The following is an 11249-nucleotide window of genomic DNA, read 5'->3' on the forward strand; positions in this document are numbered from 1 at the left end:
TCCAAATGGCAGTCGCTTCGGCAGTACCAGCTTCAATCTCATGGCAGCTGGTAGGACTGACCCTTGAAATCATGCTTTCCTGGTGTCAACCACAATCAACATGGATAGGAAAAAAGTGGAACTTTAAAAGATAAATCTTGGGGTGCCTGGGTGGCTCAGTCAGTTAAGCACTCAACTTTGGCTCAGGTCATGATCTCATGGTTTGTGAATTCGAGTCCCACATCAGGCTCTGTGCTGACAGCTCAGACATAGCTTCAGATACTCTGTCTCCCTCTCTCTCTGTGTCTCCTCCACTATCTCACACACAAGCTCTCTCTCTCAAAAATAAATAAACATTAAAAAAATAAAGTGTAAATCTTATGATGTCTCTCCTTGTTGAAAACGTTTCAATGGGTTTCTATGTATTCAGGATAAAAAAGCCTTTAGTGTGGTGTGTGGAGCCCAGCTTAACTGGGCCTGCTATGCTTTCTTTCTTTTTTATTTTTTTAAAGTTTATTAATTTATTTTGAGAGAGAGACAGAGAGACAGAGAGACCCAGAGACAGAGACAGAGACAGCACAAGCAGGGGGCATGCAGAGAGAGAATCCTAAGCAGGCCCTGAGCTGTCAGCACAGAGCCTGACACAGGATTCGATCTCACTAACTGTGGGATCATGACCTGAGCAGATATCAGGAGTCAGCCGTTTAACCAGTTGAGCCACCCAGGTACTTTCTGCCTATGCTTTCTACTCATTCATGCTGCACTCTGCCTTTTCCACACTCATTCACTCACCTACATTCCTGGTGCAAGGTCTGCTTTCCATTTTTTGGTGTCGCGATCCCACTCTGAGCTGAAATTGTCGAAACATGCCTTTGTCTCCATCTGATATGTTTCTCACTCCACTTTTCAACTAATTCTTAATCTTCCTGCAGACCTCCCTTTCCTTATGGTGGCCTTCCTTACTTCTCCCATGTCCCAACTGTCCTTAATTTTTTTCTCCCTCTGAAAACCCTGTCCTTTCTTCATGGCCTTTTATCTAAATTTTCTTTTATGCAGCAGAGTGGGATTTTTTTTTATTCCTAGTAGGAACTTGCACCCAGTTTCTAAGCTAAACAGAAATGTTTGTAAAGTGACACATGGTGGGGATGTAGAGATGTCCTTAGCTTAGTAAGATAAAGTGCAAGACAACAACTCAAAGAAGTTCATCTTCATAGCATAAAATCTGATGTGTGCTTTTTCATTCAAACTGATCAGGCCATCTTGACGACCTCTGAAGAGTTCCACCTGCCCGCCTTCCCTAAAGCTCTCCCACTTAGTTTTCAATGGTTTGTTCACCACACTCAGCTTTTTTGTAATCTACCTGTGGGGGTCAAAGAAATTTTACAACAACTATAAAATTTTGTTGTCTTTTGATGTATTATCTCCCATCCCCTCCTACATTTCAGTGCCTCAATCATTGCACCAGCCAGTACATTTCCCTCCATAGTTATATAATTCCAAGTTATCATTTCTGAAAGTTTTTATCACTGAATTTCCTGTTGTGCTGGGAGATGTCTACACTCCACATAACAGAAGGGATGGGATCTATAGTCCAGCCAGGTGGTAAAGAGCCAGTCTCCAAACCCTATTTTACTGTCTGCTTTCACTGACTCTTTAAGTACCATCTGCACTGGTTGGGTTCTCTGACAAGCAGACACTGAGATGGGGTCTCCCCAGGGAAGGAAAGTACCTGGGAAAGATAAAGGGTTGAAACAAGATTGTGCTGGATAAGCCCTTTGACTGCCAACCAGGACTGGAAAAGTCTTCTGCACACCCAACAGGGAGCTCTGGATTGTCCATTAGAGGCATCCTGCGTGGGTCAGAATTAGTAAGACCCATGCTCAGTTGTTGACCAGGGGCCTTTCCCAGAAGAGTGTGGTTTGGCTTGGAAGCTGAGTTTGACCATGAAGGAGCAAGTATCAGTCAATCACCACCTCTGCATTCACCTGGGCTGTGAGTCTATTCTTGGAGAGGGATCTGAGCAGCACATTTCCATATCCGCCACAATGTGTCTAAACGTTTGATGTATAGATAGTTTAAATTGCAAGAGGGAAAGTATAAATTTCCAGCGATATACCAAGGCAAAACCATGTGGAAATAGATATTACTTACTATGGATTTGGCTGGCAACAAAAGCAGATATAAACAAAAGAACCTATACCGCTGTTATATGCTTGTCAAAAGCATGTTTGAAGGATATAGTAGAATGTTTAATGAGCTAGAAAACACAAACATAGATTAAGTATACATTTCTCATCTTTGCTAATTACGTATGTGTGAAATATGATTGAAGGGATAGCGTGGTTTAAGAGGAAACACCAGGAACACACAACAAGAGTTAAAAAAAAAAAAACCCTGGGGGGCGCCTGGGTGGCTCAGTCGGTTAAGCAGCCGACTTTGGCTCAGGTCATGATCTCGTGGTCAGTGAGTTCAAGCCCCGCGTCGGGCTCTGTGCTGACAGCTCAGAACCTGGAGCCTGTTTCAGATTCTGTGTCTCCCTCTCTCTCTGACCCTCCCCCATTCATGCTCTGTCTCTCTCTGTCTCAAAAATAAATAAACATTTTAAAAAAACAAACAAACAACCCTGGTCTCAAACACTGGCTCTGCCATCTTCCATGTTTTGCCAGTTACTTCTCCTTTCTGAACATTAGCTTCTTCATAATAAAAGCATGAGGATAGAAATAATACCATTTGAGATACCGTGAGGATCAGCTACAATAACAGTAATAGTAGTTACAGAAGACAACAACAAAAGGATCGCAAGCTGAAGGTCTTGTGTGTCAGGCATTGTGTCAAATGCCGGATACTCTTCTCTCATTGAATACTCACAACTATATGAGCTAGATACTATTCACATCTCTGTTCCTTGAATGATTTTTCTCTCTTCTCTTCCCCCCTCCCTCTTTCTCCTTTCTTTCTCTTCCTTCCTTCCTTCCTTCCTTCCTTCCTTCCTTCCTTCCTTCCTTTCCTTCCTCCCTCCCTCCCTCCCTCCCTCTCTTTCTTTCTTTCTTTCTTTCTTTCTTTCTTTCTTTCTCTTTCTTTCTTTCTTCTTTCTTCTTTCCTTTCAGGCTTCACTGACAGCACAGAACCAGGAACTCATGACACTGAGAGCAAACATGAGCTGAGATCAAGAGTCTGACACTTGGCCACCTGGGTGGCTCAGTCAGTTGAGTGTCCGACTTTAGCTCGGGTCATGATCTCACAGTCCATGAGTTGGAGCCCCATGTTGGGCTCTGTGCTGACAGCTCGGAGCCTGGTTCAGATTCTGTGTCTCCCCCTCTCTCTGCCCTTCCCCTCTTGCACCTCTGTCCCTCTCTCTCTCTCAAGAGTAAATAAACATTAAAAAAAAAAGTCTGACACTTAACCAACTGAGCCACCCAGGTGCTCCTTGAATGATTTTTTTGAATTTTTTAAATGTTTATTTATTTTTGACAGAGAGAGAGAGAGAAGGGAGAAGAGAGAGGGGGGAGGGGGAGGGGCAGAGAGAGAGGGAGATACAGAATCTGAAGCAGGCTCCAGGCTCTGAGCTGTCAGTACAGATCCCAAGGTGGGGCTCAAACTCACAAACTGTGAGATCATGACCTGAGCCAAAGTCAGATGCTTAACCGACTGAGCCACACAGGAGCCCCTTAAATGATTTCTTCAATAGTCTTTTAGATCTACTACTAGAACTGATAAATAAATACAGTAAGGTTGCAGGATACAAAACCAAAATACAGAAATCTGTTACATTCCTATGCACTAGTAGTGAAGTAGCAGAAAGAGAAACTAAGAAAACAATCCCATTTACAATTGCACCAAAAATGATTAAATGCTTAGGAATAAAGTTAACCAAGGAGACGAAAGGCCTGCACTCTGAAAACTATAAAACACTGATGAAAGAAATGGAAGAGGACACAAAGAAATGGAAAGACGTTCTATGCTCATGAATCAGAAGAACAAATATTGTTAAAAGGTCTATACTACCCAAAGCAATCTACACATTTAATGCAATGCCTACAAAAATACCAGCAGCATTTTTCACAGAACTAGAACAAACAATCCTAATATTAGGATTCCTAAAATTAGGAACTAATTTTAATAATTAATCCCTAAAATTAGAAACCACAAAAGACCCCAAATAGCCAAAGCAATGTTAAAAAGAGGAAAAAAGCTGGGGCATCACAATCCCAGATTTCAAGATATATCACAAAGCTGTAGTAATCAAAAGAGTATGGTATTGTCATGAAAACAGATACATAGATCCATTGAACAGAGTAGAGAACCCAGAAATAAACCCATGATTATATGGTCAATCAATTTTTTTACAAAGGAGGCAAAAATTATGCAATAAGAAAAAGACAGTTTCTTCAAATGGTGTTGGGAAAACTGGTCAGCTACATGCAAAAGAATAAAATTGGACCACTTTTTACACCATACAAAAAAGTAAACTGAAAATGGATTAAAGACCTAAATGTGAGCCCTGAAACCTTAAAAATTTTACAAGAGAACACAGGCAGTAATTACTCTGACATTGGCTGTAGAAACATTTTTCTAGATATGTCTCCTAAGGCAAGGGAAACAAAAGCAAAAATAAACTATTGGAAGTATATAAACATAAAAAGTGTCTGCACAGCCAACAATCAACAAAACTAAAAGGCAACCTACTAAATGGGAGAAGATATTTGCAAATGACATATCCAATAAACGGTTAGTATATAAAATATTTAAAGAACGTATACAACTCACTCAACACCCAAAAAATAATAAGAATCCAATTAAAAATGGGCAGAAGACATAACTAGACATTTTTCCAAAGAAGATGTACAGATGGCCAACAGACACATGAAAAGATGCTCAACATCACTCATCATTAGGGAAATGCAAATGAAAACCACAATGAGATATCATCTCACAACTGTGAGAATGGTTAGTATCAAAAAGATAAGATATAGTAAGTGTTGGAGAGGATGTGGAGAAAAATGTTCAGTTTTTCAATAACTTTTCTATATCAATCATAATGATTGGGAGACTTTTCTCCATTTCTCCATTAATGTGGTGAATTAGTTGATTGGTTTTCCTATATTTAACCAACTTTGCATTTCTGGGACTAAATAAACTTGGTCACAATGTATTACCTTTTTAATATACATTCCACTGATTACCTTTTAGGATTTCTATATCCACACTCATGAAGATTAGCCTGCAAATTTTCCAGTTGTGCACTGTCCTTGTTCTGTTTTGATATTGCAGTTATGCTACCTCCAAAAGTAGTTGGGAACTTTACCCCTTTTTAATTTTCTGATAGATTTATGGAGGATTGAATTTATTTCTTCCTTCAATGTTTGGTAACATTTATGAACAAATTTATTAAGCATGGGGTTTCCTGTTCTGTAAGGCTTTAATTACCAATTTCATATCTTGAATAGTTTTTGGACGTAAATTTTCTGTTCTAGTTGCAATTTGGTAAGTTCTATATCTCTGAGCATTCGTATGATCTAACCTTCAAATATATGGCACAATATTTTTCATAATGTCTGCACGTTCAGTGGTGATGCTCAGTTTTAAAGTTCCTGATGATGGTTATATTTCTTTTCTATCTTTTATTAATCCAACCACAGGTTTATGATTTACTGGACTTTGAACTGTGTTTGGCTTGGCTTTTTTGATCCTCTCTCTATGTGTGCTGCTTTTCCATTTCATTAAGAGATGCTTCTTCATGAATGATCTTCACTACCTCTTTCCTATGTTTTGTTGTTTTTATCTAAAACCTGGAAGTGCACACCTAATTCATCATTTTTCATGCCTACTTTTGTGCAGTAGATGCCTTCTGTGCTTCACTATTGTTTTCTGCAGAATACTTTCTAATTTTCTTGCCCATTCATTGTGTTTCAGATGTTATTTACAAAAGTAATCCTCAAGTTCAAAAAGGTTGTTATTTCCCAGTTATGTTCAATTATAGACGCCCAGGCAATAGCATTGTGGTCGCACAGCATCCTGTATGGTGTAAATCCTTTAACAGTTGTGGATAATTTCTTTGTGGCCCAGTTTATTGTCAGATATTTGAACACATCCTGCATGTGATTGAAGACGATGTGCTTTCTTCCCAGTGTTGGATACCCAGTTCTCTATGTGTGCTAGAGTAAGTTGTATGGTGAATATTTTCTTTGTCCTTATGGATTTTTATTTATTTCTTCTATCAATTACGTAAAGAGGCATGTTGCAGTCTCCTGCTATGAGTGAGAGTGCTTTAGGTTCCCTTGTGTATCTGTCCATATTTGCTTGTTATGTTTGCAGCCATATTATTGTTTATCACAGATTTAGAATTGTTCTATCTTCTTGGGGGGTTGAACCTTTTCTCGTTACGAAGTGTGACTTTCTTCATCCCTAGTAATGTTTCTCGCTCTGATAATGATATAGTTTTCTAAATTTCTCTTGGTTAGCATTTTGGAAGATCTTCCTCCAACTTTTTGTTCTTAACCTTCCCACGTCCCTCTGATGTAGATGTATCTGTGCTGAGGAATGCTGTGGAGAAAAATGAATCAGGACAGTAGGGTGGGGCTGGAGTTGATTTTTGCATATGTTGACTTAGGAAGATGTCCTGGAGAAGCTGTCCCTGGAGCAAAGAGGCATAAGGGAGTTAGTCTTTTGGTGAGTCAGAGTCCGTGTGCAGGGCAAAGCAAAGGCAATAGCTATGAGATGAGAACATAGCTGTTGGAATCGAGGACCAGCAAGCAGTCTAGCATGGCTGAGTGAGAGGGGACAAGGGGATGCAATGGAGCTGGCTCACAGAATAATGGGGGAGGAGATCGTTAATCCATGGGTTTGGCTTCTAACCAGAAGGGGACAGAGTGCTGTTGGAGGGCTTTGAGCAGAGGCAAGGCAGGAAGGAGAAGTTGAAAGGCCATGGCTATTATCCGATTGAGAGACAAAAGTAGCTTGGACCAGGGTATTAGCTCAAAGTAAGAGAAAATGCTCACAATGGATATGCTGTGTTTTGAAGACGGAGCCACAGATAGGTTATGGCGTTGACATGGGTTTGGAGGACAAATGACTCCTTGATTTTCAGCCTGTGGAACTAGAAGCTTTGAGCTGCCGTTCCCTGAGATGAGGAATGCTGAGTGCAGAGCAGGTTTAGGGGAAGACCAGGAGTATAGTTCTGGACACACTGATAAATGAAAATGTGATAAGTTCATTTGCAAATGCTATCTTAGTGGCCTGAATTTCATTTCCAACATCCTGTTAGCTAAAGAGATACTTTCAGGGTGTTTTGAAATTTCCAAGGCTTTAGTTTTCTTTTCTACATTTGGCTGTTGTTCTGCTGTTTTAGTGTATGAGTATGTCATGTGTACAAATGCCAACTATTTTGTATTTGTTTATATTTTCATTCTGACAGGTATATGATGACTCTTTGTAAATATCATATACATATTTTGGGAGGAAAACATAAAGTTAGCAATGTAAAAAATGTTGTTTCTCTCTTATATTTACTCTCTCATTACCATCTGTTAAATCAACCTTTTTATTGTTATAACCTTCTCATTTTTATGTCTGTATGGTCTGTTTTGTCTGCCAATCTTTGAGGATGGTGTGTTAATTTCTCTACATTTTGGTTGTTCTTCTATTTAGTACTATTGGCTATAAAATTATAGTTTGTCATTAATATTACTTCCTTTTTATCTCTTTTTGCATGTATCTGACATACTTGTACACCTTTCATTGACATCTAATCTACATGTAGGAAGTGCATAAATCCTGACTCTACATCTTGACCTATCCCAAACTGCATATCACCTGTGTTATCACCACTGACATCAAGAAACAGAGCATGTGTGACACAAGCGCTATGACTATGAAGGAGTGGTTCTCCAGGTGTGTGCTCTTGAGGTTTCTCACCTGTGGGGCCAAGGTCCAGCCTCTTTAGTCATCATGCCAAAATATGAGAAAGTGTTTATGAAGTGATTCCAAGTTCTCCAGGGAAGGATTCTATAGGGCATATGATTCAATGTCATATATAGTTCTAGAATCAGCACCCTGAAGCACTGAACTGTATTCATGAGAAGGTGGCTTTTGAGTGGAGTTTAAACTTCAGATAAACTGTTTAGAAATTTAAAGAGACAGAGTCAGTAGGTAAGAAAGGGAGGATCCGGCTGTGTGTATGTGTTTGTGGGTTTCCCATGTATAGTTCCTCTCCAGCGGATCATTGGAGATGCTGTTGAAGTATGTCTCTGTGCTCAGGGTTCACTAGACAGAGCTGACACATTTGACTCCATGGACTCCTTGGTTTTGAAGCTGGTTGATTTCTCTTTCCCTTCTTTGCAGAGAAAAGTTTGGGCAATAATTAGGGGTATAAAGACTTTGCACACACTAATCATCAAATGTTAGAATTTTGCAACTGCAAGGGAACTTGGTAAATAAATGCAACTCCTACGTTTTCATCTGAAAGTTTGAAGCCTATTTAGGCAGTGCTCTGGCTAAATATTTCTTTTCAGGAATTCTCCAAGACAGCATCAGGGTCTCTAAGTTACAGAGAAAAGGTGCAGCTACTGTAGTCAGTGATCTGTTACCAGTTGTGAACATTTTTTGCCCCCATCAGATGCTTACAATCAGTCCTACAAAGTTTTTCTATTTTATTTACATTATGCTTTAAGTTTTCCAATTTTCAAAACCTACCACTTTAAATATTTGGACCTTAATACACATTACTGTTTTTCTCATTTGAAATGGGTTTTAAGTGTTTGATCCTGTGACCATATTTTACTAATTTCTGGTGACTTTTCAAAATGCAAACTATAATCAGCATAGTTAATATGGACATGTGATTTTAATGAATGATATTGCCAAATTCATAAATAAATCAACTTGCTTTCCACTAATATCTTACTCTTAATATCCTACTGGTCTTTTCTCAGGACTCCGTGAAATGTCTTTAGCTTGCTGTGTCCTTCTGTTCTCCTGGGTTCTTCATCTCCCACAGTGTATATCTCCTGGTTTTCAAAACATCACACAAAGGCCAGTAGGCCTCCGTTGTGATGCTAGGATGTCATCCAATACTTTTGACTTGAATGAGTCCTCCCTCCTCCTTATGCCTTCTTCCACCTACTGTACCTTCTAGTGGTGACATGCTATGGTTGTAGTTGTTCGCCCCCCTTTTCCATTCAGAAGAGTTGGCTCTCTCACAGAAATACCTAATAGTCCCTTGTTACTACCTCTGCTTCCTAACTGTGTTGTTTTTGGTTTCACTCTTTTCAACATTGGATTCCTTACATATATATTGGATTTCCTCATTTTTTAATTCCATTATTCATCAAACATTGGTTTAGTATCAATACGGGCCAGGGACTGTTGTAGATATTGTGAATCTAGCAAGGAACGAAACAAAATTTTGTATCCCTAGAGTTTATAATTTAGTGATGGCGTTAGATTTTATATTATATAATGTGTAAAATTATAAATAGGTAATATATAGATAGGTATACATGTAAAATGTAACTTCCTCACTAAAATTACACACACACACACACACACACACACACACACACACACATACACATACATAAAAATAAAATATCAGTTGCTGATAATGGAGATGAACAGAGAAAGATAGTAGGGTAAGAATTAGAGTACTGAGGTAACAGTGGAATGCTATTTTATGTAGTGTGTCTAGCTTCCTGTGGAGTGTGGAATTAATATGTCCCTGATATTACTTAGTCTAGGAAATGGAAGGTGCTCAATCAGCAGTTAATGAATAATTAATGATTAAGTCAACTTTCTTGATGAGAATGGTAGTAGGAATGAGAGAAAAGGGAGACAGAGATGGAGAGAGAGAGAGAGCATGTTTAATCACAGTATTAGACTGATTGAAATTACATGATTCTTAAATCATTATGGTCATAAGGATTAGTCATAAAGAACTGGCCCTTAAAATTTCCCATAGAGGCCAAACTCACTATAATTGACCATGAAAACCTTTACAAAAATCAAGATGTCTGAAGGCAATTCACAGGATTTACACATCACCAAGATAGGTACATCTTTTTTTTTTAATATAATTTATTGTTAAACTGGCTAACATACAGTGTGTACAGTGTGCTCTTGGCTTTGGGGGTAGATTCCCATGGTTCATCATTTACATACAACACCCAGTTCCATCCCAACAAGTGCCCTCCTCAATGCCCATCACCCATTTTTCCCTCTCCTTCAGCACCCCCCCCCCCCATAAACCCTCAGTTTGTTCTCCATATTCAAGAGTCTCTTATGGTTTGCCTCCTTCTCTGTAACTATTTTTTCCCCTTCCCTTTCCCCACAGTCTTGTGTTAAGTTTCTCAAGTTCCACATATGAGTGAAAACATATGATATTTGTCTTTCCCTGACTGACTTATTTCACTAGCATAATACCTTCCAGTTCCAACCATGTTGCTGCAAATGGCAAGATTTCATTCTTCCTCATTGCCAAGTAGCATTCCATTGTATATATCAACCACATCTTCTTTATCCATTCATCAGTTGATGAACATTTGGGTTCTTTCCATAATTTGGCTATTGTTGAAAGTGCTACTGTAAACATTGGGGTACATGTGCCCCTATGAATCAGCAGTCCTGTATCCTTTGGATAAATTCTTACTAGTACTATTGCTGGGTCATGGGGTAGTTCTATTTTTAATTTTTTGAGGAAAATTAATTTTTTGAGTAAAATTTAATTTTTTGAGGAAAAGCCACTCTCCAGAGTGGCTGCACCAGTTTGCATTCTCACCAACAGTGTAAGAGGGTTCCCCTTCTTCCACATCCTTGCCAGCATCTGTTGTTTCCTGAGTTGTTAATTTTAGCCACTCTGACCCATGTGAGGTGGTATCTCAGTGCAGTTTTGATTTGTATTTCCCTGATGATGAGCGATGTTGAGCATCTTTTCATGTGTCTGTTGGCAACCTGGGTGTGTTCTTTGGAAAAGTGTCTATTAATGTCGTCTGCCCATTTCTTCACTGGATTATTTATTTTTAGAGTGTTGAATTTAGTAAGTTTTTTTTTTAATATATTTTGAATACTAACTTTTTATCTGGTATGTCATTTGCACATATCTTTTCCCATTCTGTTGGTTGCCTTTTAGTTTTGTTGATCATTTCCTTTGCTGTGCAGAAGCTTTTTATCTTGATGAGGCCCCAATAGTTCATTTTTGCTCTAATTCCCTTGTATTTGGAAATGTGTTGAGCAAGAAATTGCTGCGGCTGAGGTCAAAGAAGTGGTTGCCTGTTTTC

This window comes from Panthera pardus, unplaced genomic scaffold (genome assembly GCF_024362965.1).
Source record: "Panthera pardus isolate Hobbes unplaced genomic scaffold, ASM2436296v1 HiC_scaffold_12, whole genome shotgun sequence".
NCBI classification, from domain to species: Eukaryota; Metazoa; Chordata; class Mammalia; order Carnivora; family Felidae; genus Panthera; species Panthera pardus.